The 10,450-nt window shown below is 50.1% G+C and overlaps 1 long non-coding RNA gene across 1 annotated transcript in view; it reads right to left on the bottom strand.

Moving 5' to 3' along the window:
* Positions 1-10,450, bottom strand: part of LOC140848327 (uncharacterized) — a 16,196-nt gene extending 5,746 nt beyond the window's left edge. The window contains exons 1-2 of the long non-coding RNA XR_012129000.1: positions 10,262-10,450; positions 9,694-9,887 (exon numbers count right to left, since the gene is read on the bottom strand). This is a non-coding gene — a long non-coding RNA (uncharacterized lncRNA). The remainder of the gene's footprint in view (positions 1-9,693; positions 9,888-10,261) is intronic.

Here is a 10,450-nt window from a genome sequence, read left to right as displayed (position 1 = left end):
GGGGGGCACAGTTCAGTCAATAGCACAACCCCAGCTGAGATGACCCCCAAGCATCTCTACATTGCCCTCTGTCTCCAGAGGGGTGGTGAGGAGCCCCGGGAAGCTGCCGTGCTGGATCCAGACCTCTCCACCGTGGAAAGGGAGGGAAGGGCGAGAGTCCCACAAGGGGAGATCCAGCGGTGTGAGGCACCGGCCAAGCCACAGAGCGGCCTCTCCCCTTCAGTCCCAAAGCTGTGACTGACCAGGTAGGGGTGGGAAGACACTGGTGTCAGGGTTCAGAGTGAGCTCAACTTCAGCTGTACCACGGGCTTCGTGGCCAGCACTTGGGGACATCTTAAACACAATTACCCCACCCATGGCATGATCCTCCGAGTTCCACCTTTTGAGCAAAAAAACTCAACAACCTGATAAACAACCTCTTACAAGACAGTTCCCAGAGGCACAAGGCCTCCCCATATCTCGTCTCGTCACCAGAAGCTGGCCTACACAGCCTACCCGGTGGCACAGCCCAGCAGGCCGGTGAGTGGCTGCTGCACAGCAGGCCTCCAGAGGGGAGGCTACTGACATCTCTTCTTTTGCTTAATCTGACCATTCCCCCAGTCAGAGCAGCCCCCATGAATCAGAACAAGCCCCCAGAGAAAAGACTGGGTTGGAAATAGAAGAAAGTTCAGGTGACTTCAGGGCACAACTCCCTGGCCAGCTTGGCCCCCAGGAGGAACAAGAGGTGACCAACATGAGGTGTGGGTCAGGAAAACAGGCGGAAAAATCTTGGTAGAGTTCCATTATAAATCATTACTATAGAAATTACAGCACGCATTGTTACGGTCAAGACCAATAGGGTGAATGCTGCTCATTCTGCTATGAATGGTTTCAGGGAACTACAGAAAAAACATGCCCCCACAGCGAGCTGAGTGAGAGTCCAGGTGAGCAAGTTTTAAGACACGTTCAGAAAACAGTGTGGCGCCTTGTAGAAATTTAACGTGAGATTAGAATCTAATGGTGTGAGAGCAACAGAAAAACCTTGAAGAGGAAAACATGGTGACCTTTCCTGGTTGGGAAAACAGGCGAACCCTCCGAGAAGTAGATTGTGCCATAAATCACCTGATGACACATGCCTTATGATGATTTTATGATGATGTCATGTAACCAATCCCCTATATATTGCTTGACGTTTCTATCAATGAACAGGCCAGCTTCGTGTCTCTGCTGGTGTCTGTGTCCTCGTGCGCCGACGCATTCCTCCTTTGGGGGTCCCTGGACCCGCTAGAGCCAGACTCTGTCTTCGTGCCTCGGAACAAGCTGAGAGGGAGGCCTACCTGGCTGCCCTTCATTGCAGAGGAGCCCAGGGTCCCTCAGGGCATGTGGCCATTTGGAAGCCACAGGGAGGGAGTGAAAGAGACAGGCCCCAGCTGTGTGCAGCACTCCACCCACCCTATGACACACCCCGCACCCTATTTTTTGTTCAGCTTTGAAAGAGAACCAGGCAGACACTGGGGCCTTCCTGCATCTCATAGTCCTCGTCCTTGCCGCAGTTCCTTCTAAAACTCCTCCCACACATGCCGGGGAACTTACTGCCAGCGTGATAGGGCATCCTGACTGCAACAGGTGGGCTCCGCACAGTGGTTTGCGATCCCCCCGGGATTGCGGGCTGGGCAAGAATAACAGCAAATATCCAACAAAAGGCATGCCCTCTCTATTCACACTGTGCAACTCCACCAGCTTTACTGAGTGCTTACATGTGCTTGTCCTGGGGCTACCGCGATTTCCAACATCCCTAAATGCCAAACCACGGGCCTCCATCCTGTGGGGAGAAGAATTGGCACTCCCAGGGACAATTCCATTAACAGATCTCAAGCACTCCGTCAGTGCTCTTCTGGCAGTGAGGGTCTGCACCTCCTTTTACAGAGCGGAAAACCTGGACCGGCTCCCTCCCGAAATGGCAAAGGGGCACACAGGCATGGGAGAGAGGGGGCCCTCTTGTGGCCACCCCTGGAAGGACGGGTTTCCTTGCTTAGAAGGACTCCGTCATTGGGTTATCGTTATCTAACATATTTGCATAGGATTTTGCATTTCAAAATACACTGTCCATCCCTTGACCTCATTTGATCCTGATATGAGATGCATGTTGTCATCATATTTCTACAGTGGCCCAGAGAGGTTAAGCAATACTTATGAAAATACTAATGCTAATGCTAATAGCACCTATGATATATTGAACCCTTACTCTGTGCCTGGCACTGTGAATTTGCTTTCTTCATATTATCTCATTTGTGAGATTCATGGTGGTCCTTATGGTGCAGATGGAGAAGAAGTTCAGAGTATTAAGATATGTCCAGGGCCCCATAACAGGTAAATAGCTATATCAGGAAGCCAACCCAGGATAATCTAGCACCAGCTCTCAGCTCTCAAGCCAACATCTCCCATACAAGCTTGGAGAGGAGTGTCCCATCTGGTCCTCCAGCTCCCAGAAGATCTCCCAGCTGCCTCAGGCTGGAAAGAAGGCCCTGGGAGACTGACCCTGTGATAAATCCCAGTATGTCATTGGCCTTAAAGGCAACAGCCCCTGTGGAGCCCCATCTCCTACATCCTGGGGTACCCTGAGGGGCCTGGCACCCCCGGCTCAGTAGACAGATTTTATTTCCTGCTTCAAAGAGAAAGCTGTCTCTCTCCGAGGGGGTAGCAGGAAGGGCACCCCAAGATTGCTGCAGGATGTGGTCTGATGATCTAGACAACAGAGGTGAAATGGAATGCTATGGTCTCCGAAAAAGGGCTTGACAGAAAGCTACCAAATCTGAGGGAGCCCAGGGGAGCCCAGAGGACAGTCTGGCCTGTAGGAAGTCCACCCTTCCAGCAAGCCTGCAGGCCTGGTTAGCAGGCCATGCAAGCCAAAGTCATTGCTGCAGAAGGGCAGTGGCCAGAGGAGGGGATCCAGGCCTGTCCCTGCATCTCGGACCCAGACAGCCACTCTTGGGGCCCAGGGAGCAGGCAAAGTGGAAACCAGCCCAGCACAGGGGCAGAGGGATGGGTCCAGACTTGCTCCTCTTATGTGGAATATGGGGATGGCAATCAAGTGGCCTCACTTCAGGGAAAGATGGTCGTGTCAGTTGCACTCCAACCTGTGGGAGGCTGGAAGGAACCATAGCTACCTTAGTTTAGAGACTGTCCCCTCTGACCCAATCCATCTATGACTGCTATGTCCCAGAACTGTGTTTCCTTGGTCCACTCATCCCAGAACAATTTCTGACAGAGAAGCATGCACCTTCTATTTGCATATGTTCAGCAAAAAGGACCTCACCACCTCACCAGTTAGCCCATGTCCTTGGTCAGCTTTGGTCATTAGGACACCCTCACCTTGTGGGAATAAAAGCCTGGCAATTTCCCCAGTCTCCTTCACCTGCTGCAGAGATATACAGACAATGACCTGGGCTTCCCTGGGCCTCTCTCCTCCAGGCAAAACATGCCCAGTGCCCCCGAGGGCCTCCAAGTCTGAATTCAATTTTGTGTCTCTTCCTGCCAGTCAAGCCCTGTTTTTTTTTTCCCCATTTTTTTTTGAGAGGGCATCTCTCATATTTATTGATCAAATGGTTGTTAACAACAATAAAATTCTGTATAGGGGATGTAAAGCACAATCATTAATCAACCCCAAGCCTAATTCTCAACAGTCTCCAATCTTCTGAAGCATAATGAACAAGTTCTTACATAGTGAACAGTACAAGGGCAGTCATATCACAGAAACTTTCGGTTTTAATCACGCATCATGAACTATAAACAATCAGGTCAAATATGATTATTCGTTTGATTTTTATACTTGATTTATATATGAATCCCATATTTCTCCCTTATTATTATTATTATTTTTAATAAAATCAAGCCCTGTTTTTAAGACCCATTCACATCCTGGCATCAGGACTACTTTGAGAATCTAATAAAAGCTGTTAGCCATCTCTGTTGAAGATAATGCATGTCTGCACAAGATGTTACAGACCACTTTAGAGAGTCCGTGGCCTCTAAGAATTCTTTGTGTGGTGTATGTCACAGTTTCTAGAAAATGATCAGCCTTCGGGTTTAACTTACATATTTGACAAATGTTTAGGGAAGACCTACTGCATGCCCAGAATTGAGGGGTGAACAAACAAAATCCCAGCTCAAAGAATTGGCAATCTAGAGCAGGAGACAGACACAAATAAGGAAACCAACACATTATCAAGACCATCTCATATTGTGACAAATTCAAGGAAGAAAATTAAACCAAGTGGCACAGTAAGAAGTGGCAGGATTAGGAGTGTTATTTTAAATTGAGAGGTCAGGGAGGGCTTGGGGATGACATTTGAATAGACATCTGATGACTGGAAGATGGGGGTACTGAAGGGTTCAAGGGTCAGACGGGAGCAAGGATGGGTGTCCAAACCCTAAAGCAGCAGGGGCATGAGATCTTTTGCCAGAAGACCAGAGGGACTTGCAGCCAGGGGGGAATGAGAGCAGGTTGAGGAGCCAGGCCGAGAGAGGCCCTGTGGGCTGCTGCCATGAGGGACACACTCAGACCCTGAAAAGGTCTCTCCTAAACAGGGCAGGGGAATCAAAACATATTCCCCTTTTGTATTTCTTATATCTCTATGAAGAAATTTGTGAAAATGTAAAAGAATCTAATAAGTATGGTTACCTAGAAAAAAAGCAAAATTTCTCAATATTTACATTTTATATTGTTTTGACATTTTGACTGCGAGTATATATTACAGGCATTTGTTTCTTGTGGCTGCAAATTATCACAAACCAGGTGGCCTAAAACAACAGAAATTTATTCTCTCCCAGTTCTGGATGCCAGAAATCTGAAATCAAGGTGCTGGCAGGGCCATATTCCCTCCGAAGGCCCAAGGGGAGCTCCTCTTCCTCACTTTTTCCATCCCTGTGGCTCTGAGCATTCCACGGCTCCTGGCTGCTGCACTGAATCTCCACCCACATTGCCTCCTCCTCCTGTCTGTCCGTCTCCCCTGTGAGGGCACTTATCATTGAACTACGGGCCACCTGGAAAAGCCAGGATGATCTCCCCACCTCAAATGCTTAACTTAGTCACATCTACAATGACCCTTTTTCCAAAGAAAATCACTTTCACAGATTCCGGGAACAGATCTGAACATGTCTTTTGGGGTACCACCTTTTAACCCATCACAATACCTATTCAGAAAGATCAAGGTAAACTTGAAAACTTTGTTCTAGCTCAGGAGTGGCAAATGAACTGTAGGGTGGCAGGATGGAGACAGCAGGAGAGGAGGGAGGGGGGTATGTGTGGGAGCAAAAGTCCCTAAGACTCCAGCGTGATCTGACATGGGAGGGGAGGGGAAGCCAGAAGCAGCGTCCCCCGCCCATGCCTGGGTCTGGCTTGAGCAAAGGCGCAGAACTTGGAGGCTGGGAAGATTGGAGGTCAAGGAGGCTCGAGGAAGGTGGGAGGTGAGACATGGGTGGGAGGTGTTTCAGATATTTCAGTGTAGAAGGTACCATGGAGGCAGCTAGATGTACACGAGGTGGGGGCTGCAAAAGCCTTTCAGGGAATGGAAGCCTCAGGGGGATGACAAGCCCAGGCTACAGAAGTCTCATGACCTCCCTCAAGTTGAAAGCTCAGCATTTACTGACACCAGCCAGACTGCAGCCAGTGGCTGTGACTCAGATGGGGAGATCTAGGTTTCTCCCGTCCTGCACGTACACAGCCAATTCTTTAAATGTTAATGCAAGACTTCTCATCTCCAGTGTGAATTTCAGGATCCCCATGACTAATCTTTCCCCATAATTCTGCCTGCAAACTGAACAGGGCTATATGCATAGTGTGATCCCATTTTTGTGGGGGAAAAAAACAACTCTCTTTATGTGTATTTATAATGACAGTTAATCCTCACTGAGGTTTTATGCTGAGCACTGCATACTTTATTTCATTTAATTCTCTCAATCACATTTTGAAATAGGCACTACCATTATTCCCTTCTTACAGAGGAAAAAAATAAGGCTCAGCGAGGTTAAGTAACTTGCCCACAGTCACCCAGCTAGTAATGTTGGGATTTACACCTTGGCCATTTCAGCTTTTGTGTCTATACCACTTTTGCCCCCACCTCATGTACGCCCTTGTGAATATAGATGCATATAAAAGGTTCAAGGATACCTACAAAGCTGTTAAGAGTGGTTGGTTCTGAGAGGGGCATGGGAGGAAGGGAGTACACATTATATAGTCTGCATTGCTTTGACTTATCTTCCAGGAATGTGCTTCTTTAACTTAAAAAATACACATGTATTCATCAAAAGAAAAATCTGGAAGAACATACACCAAAATGTCAGCCGTGGTTACAGCTGGGGAGAGTGAACATGGGAAACTATCTACCTTCCACACTATACAGTTCAGTGTTGTTTGAACTTTTATACAAGGAGCACACTCGGCTTTGGTAAGCAGAAAAAAGTAATTAAGACTAAAAAAAAGGACAAAGAGGAAAAGCGTGACTCAGCAGCTCTTCTGGGATCCTCAGCAGCTTCCAACAGAGGCTCCATCTCCCTTCATGAGCCTCTTTCCCCTACCCTTTCACATCCTAACCAGAAAAACCTGTGCTGGCATCAGCAGCCTCTGTCCTGCCTCTCTCCCCACCCAGCCTCTACACTAGGCCCGGGGCTGCCCAATCCCACAGAACAGCAGGATCCCTTCCCCCCTCCATTAGCAGCTTTGTAGTGTATGAGTTCATGCAATGCCTTCCCGTGCCAGCTCACACTTAGTCCTCCCAATGACACTACACAGTGGACAGTCTCATGCCCATTGTACAGATTCCAAAGCTGAGGCTCAGTGAAGCTGAGCTCCTTGCCCAAGTTCACAGAGCCAATCTGTGGGGGTGCCTGGGCCCAGATTCCCAGGCCAGACCTCTTCAGTGCTGCATCAGTTCAAGCTCATGTCAGAAACTTGAGTTTCAGGATTTAAAATCTGCCTGTTGGATCTTGTTCAGACACATGGAAGAGCAGCTGTGTTCCTGTTCTCTGAAGAACCTATCCTTGCAGCCTCCCTGGCATGCCCAGCCACAGCCAGGCTCCTGAGACTTGTCCCAGCTTTGCCTTGCATAGCCCAGGCCCTGGGACTAAGCCTGAAGTGAGAGCAGAATGGATGTGCCTTGGGGCCTAGCCAGAGGAAGATGGGAAAAAGAGACGTAAGGCAGGAAAGAGCAGACCCTGGGTGGTGGGTAGGGGATGGGCTGAGGCAGAGTCCTGCATATGACCTTTATGAAATCACTCAGTAGTTCTGGGCCTCAGTTCCCTCTGAAAAATGGGCATTACAGTAGAACCACCATTACAGAGTAATTCTGAGGACAAGGCAAGGAATCCTTGTAATGCATTCAACACAACTGGAAGAGAGAGGGGCAAGCTATCATTGTTTGGGAGCCCTGGGGTGGGAATCTGGTGGCCCTGACTCTCCTGAGGGGCACAGGAGCAGCTTCCTGGCAGCTGGAGAGAGCACACAGGACTCGTATGGGACCCCCAGGGTCAAGTAGGAGAGGCTTGCACATGCAGAGCTGTGGCCTTGGGCCCCTCTGAACCCTCATCTGTTCCGGTGTATAACAATGCCATCGGGGTGGAGGCACTGGGTGGAGCGGAGGCATCTGGGCCCCACACACACTCTCTGACTCCCGGGTGTGTCTGTGTCTGCGTCATCTTCCGCCCGGGCGTGGGCCAGCTCAGCACAATCCAGCGGGACCAGCCCGGATGCCCGGAAGCGGCAGGCTGGATTCCAGCTCCTCACTGCCCGCCTCCCCAGCTGACCCAATTGCCCCAATTTGGAGACAGCCTGTCTCTCCTGGGGCAGCCCTATCAAATGGGAAAGTCTGGCCCATGCTGAGCAGAAAAAGGCCAGCACTCACTCCCCACGGAAGTGAGCGCAGAATAAACCCTGGGTACTTGGTGGGTTCGGTGTGAGTCCTGCATGTGCACCCAGCTCACTGCTTCCCCTGTCTGGGCCTCAGCTACCCCTTTGATTGCTGAACCAATTCACACTTCCAGTTTCTCTTCACAGCGTATCCACCGAGTGTCAGGCCTGCGGTAAGCATCAAAGAGCCAGCGAGCACCGGCCCTAGGCTTTGAGGAGTGTGCAGCCTGGCCCCATGTGGCGCATGTGGCAGGAAAGCTGGAGGGAAGCTGCTCTGCATGGGGGCTGGGTTTGGGGGGCTGTTGGCTTCCCTCTGCGGTTGCCGGGGGAGGGGGCGGGCGGGGGCAGACATCCAGAAGAGGGCAGCAGAGAGCAGAATTCCAGAGGTAGGAAGCCAGTGACCTTGGGGGCTGAGTCTTGGGGATTTCAGCCTGACTGCTGTTGGGAAAATGTTTCACAAGTGCCTCTGAAACATCAGAATGCTCTCAGTCCTGGGCTCCTGACACCCCCATGCTCCAGTACTGGAAGGAGCCCCCCCCCAGGGCAGACTTCAGGCTGCTGGGCAGTCCAGGGGCCCGGCAGGAATGACCAGCTGTGCCCAGCACTGCGGGGAAAGGGAGGAGGGCGCTGAGGGCGTGGATCTGGATGGGGTCACTGGGTCATGGGCGTGTGCCCACCCTTGGAGTAGTGGGCGCCCTGCAGACACACAGACTCAGCCCTCACACTCCCAGACACACTTACAATCACATGAATTTCACGATCACGCTCATACACTTTCACATGAACATACCCATACACATGAATGCACACTCAATTTCACACAACTTGCACACCCAAGGCCCTCTCACACTCACACTCACATACAGAACTCACATTCATACTGTCAAGCACATCAACACACACCTAGTTTTTACACAGCTCTCACACATATCACATACAGAACTCTTACATATATTTAGACCACATATGCACACTTTACAGGCTACTGCACTCACACACTCACACACGTGAGCAGGTGCAGCCAGGTGTGGCTGTCAGCTCCGGTCCCTCTGGCTGAGGTTCCAGAGATCATCCCAGCTCTCAGAACCACTGCTTCACACCCATTTCCGAAAAGGGTTTGAGGTGGCTTAGAAGGTTAAATCCCCCAAAAAACGGATAACAAAAAAGAAAAGCAGGAGTGTAGAGGCATTAAAAATAAACTGTTCCTTCTCCAGGCTTAGGCCTTCTAACCTGGGAAGGACCTAATGGATGGTGATTTCAGAGCCCCAGGCCCACCCTGCCTCTCTCAGAACAACCTGCTGCACTGTGGCCCTTGCAGGCCTCTTTCTCCCTTACGTGCCCCAAGGTGGCCATGGAAGGGCTCACTCCCTGTCAGCGTGTCCACCTCTGCCTGGGGTGTTAGGGCAGCTGGGCTCTGCTTCCCTGTTGCTCCCCAGGAGGCTGGACCAAAAGACATTCACACGACTACCTCTCAGATGGAATTTCCCACCCACCATCAAACTCCTGAGATTTGGCTTTTCTCTTCTTCAAAGTGAATTCCCAGCCCTCCAGGGCACACCCATCACTGAAGCAGAGTCCCTCCCCTTGATATTCTAGAGTCTCTGACCTCATACTCCACTCATTTCACCCTAGGTCCCAACACTTCCCACCACCACTGAATGAGGTCCTCATTCAAATAAGACACCCAGTGATAAACCCTGAAGACAGAGCTGCTCAAATGTGTATTTCAGTCAGCTGTTGCTGCATTACAAGCCAACTCAAAGTGTAGTGGCTTAAAACAGCAATTTCTTATCTCTCGCATTCACACTCACTGGGCTGGCTGGGCTCGTCTGGATGGGTCTGCTCCATGGGGTGCTGGTTGGGACCACTCAGGCAGCTGCATTCGGCTGCATCCAACTGGTTTCAGGCATGGCTGGATCCAAAGGCTCAAGTGATGTCCTCAGGAATACATCACACTTTCCGCTCTGCTGTCCTCTATGTTCACTCATTCTCAGGCAAGCTCTTTCTACAAGGTGAAAATATGGTCATCAGCAATCAGATTTACATCTTATCAGTTAGCATTCCCCATAGAAAAGATGTGATTCTCTCCCAACCCTCAATGATTTCAGCAGAACTCCCAGGGGCGTCATTTTATGGCCCAGAAGACTGGACCATGATCCAATCCAGGAACCAATCACCATGATTCCAATTAGCCAGGCCTGTATATTGTGCCCACCCCCCAGAGAAGAAGAAGGGGCAGAATTAGCCCCACCAAACCACATGGACTAAAAAGCTATAGTGGAGGAGGGAGGGTTTCCCAAAAGGAAAGCAGGTGATGTTATCAAAAGGAGGAGGAGGGGTCATAACACTAAAAAGGCAAACACAGCAGAGGGTCATTACATTGTCTGAATGGAGTTAACAAAGAAAGAAAATCATGCGAGCTCAGCTGGTGATAAGCATTTTCCTGATTCTAAATTCCAGAATGCACCTCTTTGCATAAGTAATTAAATCTGTAAGGCTGGAGGTACTGGAGGGAGGAAAGCGAGGACAGTGCAAGCAGAACGTAGACAGCACCAAGTAGCTCTGTGC

The sequence above is a fragment of the Manis javanica genome, chromosome 1 (genome assembly GCF_040802235.1).
Source record: "Manis javanica isolate MJ-LG chromosome 1, MJ_LKY, whole genome shotgun sequence".
NCBI lineage: Eukaryota > Metazoa > Chordata > Mammalia > Pholidota > Manidae > Manis > Manis javanica.
This window is presented reverse-complemented; position numbering and strand designations above follow the sequence as displayed.